Below are 9467 nucleotides of genomic sequence, written 5' to 3' on the forward strand. Positions count from 1 at the left end.
TCACTCTGCAACAAGTACTCCCACTACTACAACAAGGCGATTTTCTTTCAACACTAGACCTAAAGGACGCCTACTTTCACATTCCTATACATCCTGCTCACAGGAAGTATTTAAGGTTTGTCATACAAGGACAGCACTATCAGTTCAAAGTCCTTCCATTCGGGGTCACAACAGCACCACGAGTGTACACAAAGTGCTTAGCAGTAGCAGCGGCACATCTCAGAAGACAACAGATACACGTCTTCCCTTATCTCGACGACTGGCTCATAAAAGCAAAATCATTCAGTCAATGTGCCCAACACACAAAGCAAACAATTCAAACACTGCATGACTTAGGGTTTACCATAAACTAGACCAAGTCGCACCTAGAACCTTTGCACGTTCATCAGTATCTAGGAGCTACCATAAACACATCTACAGCTCTAGCGTATCCCACTCCAGCCAGAATACAGAGCATTCAGACCTTAGTCTCCGTTTTTCAACACCAGCAGTCTCTCCAAGCCAGAGTGTTCATGAGACTAATAGGCATGATGGCGTCTTGCATCTTCATAGTTCCACATGCAAGACTGCAAATGCGCCCACTACAAGAAAGTCTAGCACAACAGTAGAATCAGGCTCAAGGTCAGCTCACAGACCTGGTGTTGGTTGACAGCTATACATATCGCTCTCTGCAATGGTAGAACACCAAAAACTTGACAAGAGGACGGCCGTTCCTAGAGCCTGTTCCACAGGTGGTGCTCACAACAGACGCATCCGTCATGGGATGGGGAGCCCATCTCTTACACTATACGACACAAGGCCAATGGAACAACCAACAAAAAATGTTCCATATCAACCATCTAGAGCTGCTAGCAATTTTCCTAGCACTCAAGACGTTTCAATTGCAAGTACAAAACAAAGCTGTCTTAATCCGGACGGACAATATGACAGCCATGTACTATATGCAAAAACAGGGGGGGACACACTCTCTACAACTGTCCCAGCTTGCGCAGAACATTTGGAGATGGGCCATTCCTCAAAACATACACCCGACTGTAGAACACCTTCCAGGAATTCGCAATCCGATAGCAGATCTGTTAAGTCGACAGTCACAACAGATTCACGAATGGGAAATACATCCACAAGTTCTTCAACCAATCTTCCAAATGTGGGGACATCCACAGATAGATCTGTTTGCCACCCACGAAAATGCAAAATGCCCAACCTTCGCCGCCAGGTTTCCACACCCATGGTCGGAGGGGAATGCGATATGGAGGAACTGGTCAGGCAGATTTGCGTACTCCCACTCATTCCACTAGTAGTGCACAAACTCAGACCACAGTCTCTCAAACTAATACTAGTAGCTCCCACTTGGGCACGTCAGCCGTGGTTCACCACACTACTAGATCTCTCACTGGCTCCACACCAAAAATTACGGCTCACGCCCTCCCTGTTATCACAGAACCATGGAGAAATAAGACACACAGATCCAAGCCAACTGAATTTGGCGATCTCACTCCTGCAGTCTTAGTTTGGTTACTAAACCTGCCACCAGACTGTATGAACATAATTAAAGAAGCTAGAAAACCCACTACCAGAGCATGTTATGCCGCTAAGTGGAAAAGATTTGTAATATATTGTAACAATAATCACATTGATCCACTGGATGCTTCCATCCAAAATATCATTTGTTACCTTCTACACCTACAAAGGTCCAATCTAGCTTATTCTTCCATACGCCTGCATCTGGCAGCAATTACAGCCTATTTACAGAATAGACAACATCTATCTCTCTTCAGAGTACCTGCAATCAAAGCATTTATGGAAGGATTAAAAAGAATAATCCCACCTAGGTTACCACCTGCTCCGGTATGGAACCTGAACGTTGTCCTTACAAGACTTATGGGACCCCCTTTCGAGCCTTTACACAGATGTGAATTGCAATTCCTAACATGGAAAACTGGTTGCAATCACCTCTCTCAGAAGAGTTAGTGAAATACAAGCATTCACAATACAAGAACCATTTTTTCAAATACATCCTAACAAAGTGGTTCTTAGGCCTAATCCAAAATTCCTTCCAAAAGTTATCACTCCTTTTCATCTTAACCAATCAGTAGAGCTACCTGTGTTTTACCAAAACCCAGACTTTGTTGCAGAAAGGGCTTTACACACCTTAGATGTTCGAAGAGCCCTGTTATACTATACAGATAGGACTAAGTCCTTCAGAAAGACAAAACAATTATTCGTATCTTTCTCTCCCCCATACAAAGGCAGCCCCATCTCTAAGGGGGGGAATTGCCAGGTGGATTGTGAAGTGTATACAGATATGCTATCAGAAAGCTAAACGTACACTAACGGTTCCTCCTAGAGTACACTCCACTCACAAACTAGGAGCCTCTATGGCTTTCTTAGGAAATATACCACTAAAGGACATATGCAAGGCAGCAACATGGTCTACAATACACACCTTCACTAAACACTATTGTGTTGATGTGCAAGCCAAGCAGTAGGCCAAGCTGTCCTTAGAACAGTTTCAAAATACTGCAACGGATACAAGCGACCACGGCTAGGGGAGACACTGCTGCACAATCGATGCAAAAGTGTACGATCTGCAGCTCATATGCCTCGAACGGAAAATGCTACTTACCAGTATGCATCTGTTCTTGGCATGTAGAGCTGCAGAGTCGTACACTCCCTCCCGCCTCCCCTGGACTTGTATCCGTTCCAGTACTCATCTTACCTAGATGCACACGCATGGACATCCTTTCTCTTTACTTCTACTAACTCCATCATTTCCCATCATGGCGAAAAACAATCTGAGGATGGAATCGATGACCATGCGCAGTATTGTCCAAGGGAGGAGTCACCTATCTCGTGACTACAAAGACTTCTTCCAAGAAGACCACAACCTGCAATCATCCGAGCCCATCACCAGGGGGCGATCTATTGCAAAAGTATACGACTCTGCAGCTCTACATGCCAAGAACAGATGCATACTGGTAAGTAGCATTTTCCTTCCTTTTCGAGACTCCGTAGTTCACAGAAATCCTCGTACACACTTCCCATGCTCGAGGATATGCTTAGACATGTGGATGACCTTTTTAATGATCCTGTCCGAGCTCGTATCCTCACCCCTAGCGTAGACAAAAAATATAAATCTGCACCATCAGATCCAGTTTACATCAGGGGGCAGTTACCATTAGATTTGTTAGTCGTTTCTAATGCATGAAAAGGGCCAATTCCCAAATGTCAGGGGATGCTCCACCCCCAGACAGGGAGTCTAAGTTGATAGACGCCTCTGGGAAAAGAGGTAGCTTCCAGGTAGCAAACGTTTGGTGAATTTCCAATACCCAAGCACTTTTAGCCAGGTCAATAGGGCGCATTGGGATGAAATAGAGCAATTGCTCCAATTTCTACCTTATGAGCACAAGTCCAAAGCCCAAGACCTAGTGCGGGAGGAACAGCTCATCTCCAACAATTGCATCAGGTGCGCTTTAGATGCAGCCGACTCTGCGGCTAAAGCCGTCAACACCAGCATCCTCTTAAGAAGGCATGCCTGGTTACACATTTCAGGTTTTAAACCAGAGGTTCAGGCTTCTATCCTTCACACTCCATTTGAGAAGCAACACCTCTTTGGCCCTGTAGTAGAGTCATTATTAGAAGATGAAAAAGGACACCGAGGTGGCAAAATCCATGGGAGCCCTCCAGTCACCTTTGGGCTGTGGTTTCTTTCGGCGCTCCCGGGGCGGGTTCAAGAACACCTCATCAGACACTGCCTCTACAGCCTACAAAGGCAACAATCAATCCTCTGCTTCTAAGGGTTTCTTCAGAGGGCATTAGAGAGGCAACAAAGTCAAGGGTAGAGGTAGAGGTTCCAACACACGCGCCAGTAACTTCACTACACTCCCCTCTGACCATTTAACAACTGTCGCAGGATGTCTTTCACAATTCCTACCCGTCTGGCAGTTAATAACTACAGACAAATGGGTACTGGAAATTATCCGTACTGGTTATTGCCTAGAGTTTACCAACAATCCTCCAAACATTTCTCCACGTTCACACAAACTGTCACCAGACCACTTACAACGACTCATGCAAGAGGTTCAGTCTCCTTTTGAAGGGAGCTATAGAGCCCGTACCACTACAATACCACATGTCGGGCGTATACTCCTTCTATTTTCTAATTCCCAAAAAGGGCAGTTATCTCAGACCTATCTTGGACCTCAGAGAATTGAATCTTTACATACAATCAGACCATTTTCACGTGATAACACTTCAAGTGCTCCCACTCCTACAACAAGGCGACTGTCTGTCTACTCTAGACTTAAAGGACGCATACTTCCCTATTCCAATACATCCTCCCATCACGAATATCTCGGATTCGTGGTAGCGGGACAACATTACCTGTTCAAGGTACTCCCATTCGGAGTCACCACTGCTCCCAGAGTCTTTACAAAGTGCCTGGCAGTAGTCGCTGCTCACCCGAGAAGGCAACACATTCATGTCTCCCCCCTACCTGAATGACTTGCTCATCAAAGCCAGTACGCCCCCAAAAGTACTTCAATACACTCACAGGACACTGCAATTAATGCACCAACTGGGGTTCACAGTTAAGGTGGTAATATCACTTCTTCAACCTTCCAATACTCAAAACTATCTAGGAGCCACTTTAGATACTCAAAGGGCTCTAGCATTCCTCAATGCAGCCAGAATTCGCACTATCCAGGCTCTAATTTTCCAGTTTTAGCCCTCTCACTTGCTTCCAGCTCGAGTGTACATTCAGCTGCTCGGAATGATGGCTTCTTGCATCATGATTGTTCCCCATGCCAGGCTTCACATGCGTCCCCTCCAAGAATGTTTAGCAAGTCAGTGAAATCGAAGTTATTAGACGCATCAGGAAAACAAGTGGCGTCTCAGGCTGCTAATTCGTGAAAAATTGCAAACACACAAGCCCTGCTAGCAAGATACGACAGGGCGCACTATGACGAGCTGGAAAAGCTCATTCCACACCTTCCACCAGAGTATAAGGACAAAGCTAATGACCTTGTACAAGAAGGCAAACTAATTACCAATATGTCAATAAAATGTGCACTATATGCAGCAGACACCGTGTCACATGCCATAAATACTAGTGTGCTACTACGTGGACACGCATGGCTTAGGGTGTCTGGTTTTAAGCAAGAGGTGCAAAATACAATTCTAAACCAACCATTTGATCAAAAGCACCTTTTTGGACCAGCTGTTGATACATCTTTAGAAAAAATAAAAAAGATACAGAAACAGCAAAATCTATGGGGGCCCTGCAGTCACCATCTGCTAGAGGTTCCTTTCGGCGCTCTTTTTTTACAGAGCAGGTTCCAAAAATACCGAATCAGAACACCCTACATCCTCCTATAAAAGTCCAAACCAAGGCTCCTTTTCTTGGGGGTACAATAGGAGGTTACAGATGTAACAACAACAAGGGTAGAGGCAGAGATAACACCCGCAACTCCCCTAACAATGAACAGTGACTTCACTACGCTTCCCCCCGATCATCCCACTACTGTCGGGGGACACATCTCGTAGTTCCTACCTGTCTGGAATTCGATCACAACAGACAAATTATCCAGTATGGTTATTGCCAGGAACTCACTTCTTCACTCCCCAACATTCCTCCAAGACAGCGTCCAATGTCATTAGACCATCTAACGCTACTCAAACAAGAAGTCTTGGCAATGTTACAAAAGGATGCAATAGAGCCAGTACCTCTAATTCATCAAGGGACAGGAGTTTACTCCCTCCTTATACCAAAAAAGGGCTGCTCTCTAAGACCAATACTGGACCTCAGACCCGTTAAACTGTTAAATTCATTCAGACCACTTCCACATGGTCACTCTGCAACATGTGCTTCCACTACTACAGCAAGGCGACTTTCTCCCCACTATAGATCTAAAAGACGCTGATTTCCACATTCCAATACATCCCTCTCACAGGAAATATCTCAGATTCGTGGTAGATGTCAACACTACCAGTTCAAGGTGCTTCCATTCGGAGTCACCACAGCACCCAGGGTCTTTACAAAATGCCTTGCAGTAGTTGCAGCCCATCTCAGAAGACAACAAATTCATGTCTTCCCCTACCTAGACGATTGGCTTATAAAAGCAAACTCCCACAACAGCTGTGTACAATGCACGCTTCAGACAATACAGTTGATTCGCAATCTAGGATTTACAGTAAATCCAACCAAATCCCACCTCCAACCGTCTACAATGCAACAATATCTGGGGGCAACAGTAAACACTCTCACAGCCAAAGCTTATCCCAATCCAGTCAGGATAAATGCTATACAAACACTAGTTCAAAAATTTCAACCACAACACACACTACCAGCAAGAGTGTTATGCAACTAATAGGAATGATGGCGTCATGCATTTTTCTTGTCCCTCATGTAAAACTACAAATGCGCCCATTACAAAAATATCTATCACAACTGTGGAACCAGGCTCAAAGGCAACTAACAGATCTGGTGTTGGGAGACGACCGCACACATCGCTCTCTACAGTGGTGGAGCACAAAAAACCTTGCCAAAGGACGGTCGTTCCTCGAGCCACTTCCACAGTTAGTACTAACAGATGCGTCGCTCTCCGGATGGGGAGCACACCTCAAAAACCATACCACTCAGGGGTTATGGACCTCTCAACAAAACCAGTTCCACATCAACTATCTGGAATTGTTAGCAATCTCACTAGCGCTGGAGTAATTTCAACCGCAGCTCCTCAACAAAGTTGTCTTAGTCCGAACAGACAACATGACGGCAATGTATTACATACAAAAGCAGGGGGAACACACTCTCCAGTTATCCCGTCTAGCACAAAGCATCTGGAGGTGGGCCATTCCACGAAACATTTACCTCCTAGCAGAACACCTACCAGGAGTACACAATCAAATAGCGGATCTGCTCAGTCGTCAAACACAACAGATCCACGAATGGGAACTTCATCCTCAAGTTCTTCTTCCATTCTCTCACATGTGGGGACAGCCAGACATAGATCTGTTCGCCACACACAAAAACACAAAATGCCAAAACTTCGCATCCAGGTATCCACACCCATTGTCCAAAGGCAATGCGATATGGATGAACTGGTCAGGAAAATTTGCTTACGCTTTTCTGCCTCTCCCACTCATTCCATTAATGGTGAAAAAACTCCCAACAGCATTCCCTTACAATGATCCTAGTTGCTCCAACATGGGCAAGACAACCATGGTTCACAACTCTGTTGCAGCTATCAGTATTGCCACATCAAAAGCTGCACCTCTCTCCCAGGTTTCTCACTCAGAACCATGGAGAGATCAGACATCCAGATCCCAATCAGCTCAACCCGGCAATCTGGCTCCTAAAATCCTAGAGTTTGAATATCTCAACCTTCCACAAGAATGTATGGACGTTATCAAAGAAGCTAGACATCCTACAACAAGAGCGTGCTATGCTGCTAAGTGGAAAAGGTTTGTCATTTATTGCTCTAACAATAAAATGAATCCATTAGATGAGTCCATTCAAAATATAATTTGTTAAATTTTGCATCTTCAACGTTGCAATCTAGTGTATACATTCATAAGATTACATCTAGCTGCCATAGCAGCTTACCTACAAAACAGAAAACATCTGACGCTTTTTAAAGTTCCACCAAAAAAAGCTTTTAGGGAAGGGCTTAAAAGAATAATTCCTCCAAGAGATTCACCCTCACCAGTGTGGAATCGCAATATAGTCCTTACTAGATTAATGGGCCCTCCATTTGAGCCGCTACACAAGTGTGAATTACAATACCTTACTTGGAAAGTGGCATTTGTAGTCACCATCACATCTCTTGGAAGAGTGAGCGAACTCCAGTCATTAACCATAGAAGAACCATTCTTGCAAATTCATCACAACAAAGTGGCTCTTAGAACAAATCCTACTTTTCTACCCAAAGTAGTTTCTGCCTTCCATCTAAAACAGTCAGTTGAACTACCAGTATTCTTTCCTCAACCAGACTCCGTGGCAGAAAGAGCGCCACACACTCTTGATGTCAAAAGAGCACTGCTCTATTACATGGAAAGAACAAAACCATTTAGGAAACCTAAACAACTCTTCGTAGCGTTCTCTCCACCACATAAAGGCAATCCTATATCTAAAACAGGAATTGCAAGGTGGATTGTAAAATTTATACAAATATCCTATCTTAAAGCTAAACGCACATTAACCATTCCCCCTAGAGCTCATTCCACATGCAAACTAGGGGAATCTATGGCATTCTTAGGAAATATTCCTTTAGATGACATATGCAAAGCAGCAACTTGGGCCACGCCACACACCTTCACAACACACTATTGTGTAGATGTGCAAGCAAAGCAACAAGCTAGTGTGGGCCAGGCTGTATTAAAAACACTTTTTCAAACTACTGCAACAGATACAGGTAGCCACCGCTGAGGTGGATACTGCTGTATAGTCTATGCAAAGTGTACAATCTGCAGCTCATATGCCTCAAACGGAAAATGCTACTTACCAGTATGCATCTGTTCTTGGCATGTAGAGCTGCAGAGTTGTACACGCCCACCCTCCTCCCCGGATACCTCTATCTGATCCAGTATTATCTTGATTAGATACAGCACGCATGGGTACTTCTCTATTTCTTACTACTCAATCTAACCCTACTGGCAAAACAATCCAACGATGGAGCCGAAGCCCATGCACACTCTACACCGAAGGAGGAGTCACCGGTCTCATGACTACAAGACTTCTTCGAAGACAAAAACAACATGCAATCATCCGAGCCCAACACCAGATGGCGATCTATGCAAAGTGTACAACTCTGCAGCTCTACATGCCAAGAACAGATGCATACTGGTAAGTAGCATTTTCCTTTCTCTCCTGGAAAATTGCTTTCCTCATTGCAAATATTTCACTGAGGAGAGTGGGTGAACTACAGGTACTAACCATAGAAAAACCTTGTTTCCAGCTTCACAGAGACTGTAGTTATTCGTGCTAACCCTAAGTTTCTACCTAAGGTAGTTTCTGCCTTTCACATTAATCAATCGGTTGAGTTACCGGTTTTCTTTTCTCAACCGGATTCAGTGACAGAAGAAGCTCTACACACCTTAGTTGTGAGTAGACCCTCTTATATTACATAGAAAGAACAAAGTCATTTCGTAAAACTAAACTTTTAGTTGCATTTTGCTCAACCTCAAAAGGGCAATCCCATATTCAAGTCTGGTACTGCCAGAAGGATTGTCAAATGCATTCAGACATGCTATGCAAAAGCAAAGAGCTTCGACACTACCCCCTAGAGCGCATTCCACTCGCAAAATAGGGGTTACTATGGCATTCTTAGAAAACATCCTCATACTTGACATTTGTAAGGCTGCAACATGGTCTACACCACACACATTCACAAAGCACTGTTGAGTAGATGTGTTGGCGAGACAACAAGCTAATGTGGGCCAAGCAGTACTTGGAACACTTTTTCAGACAA

This window comes from Lissotriton helveticus, chromosome 1_2 (assembly GCF_964261635.1).
Source record: "Lissotriton helveticus chromosome 1_2, aLisHel1.1, whole genome shotgun sequence".
Lineage (NCBI taxonomy): Eukaryota > Metazoa > Chordata > Amphibia > Caudata > Salamandridae > Lissotriton > Lissotriton helveticus.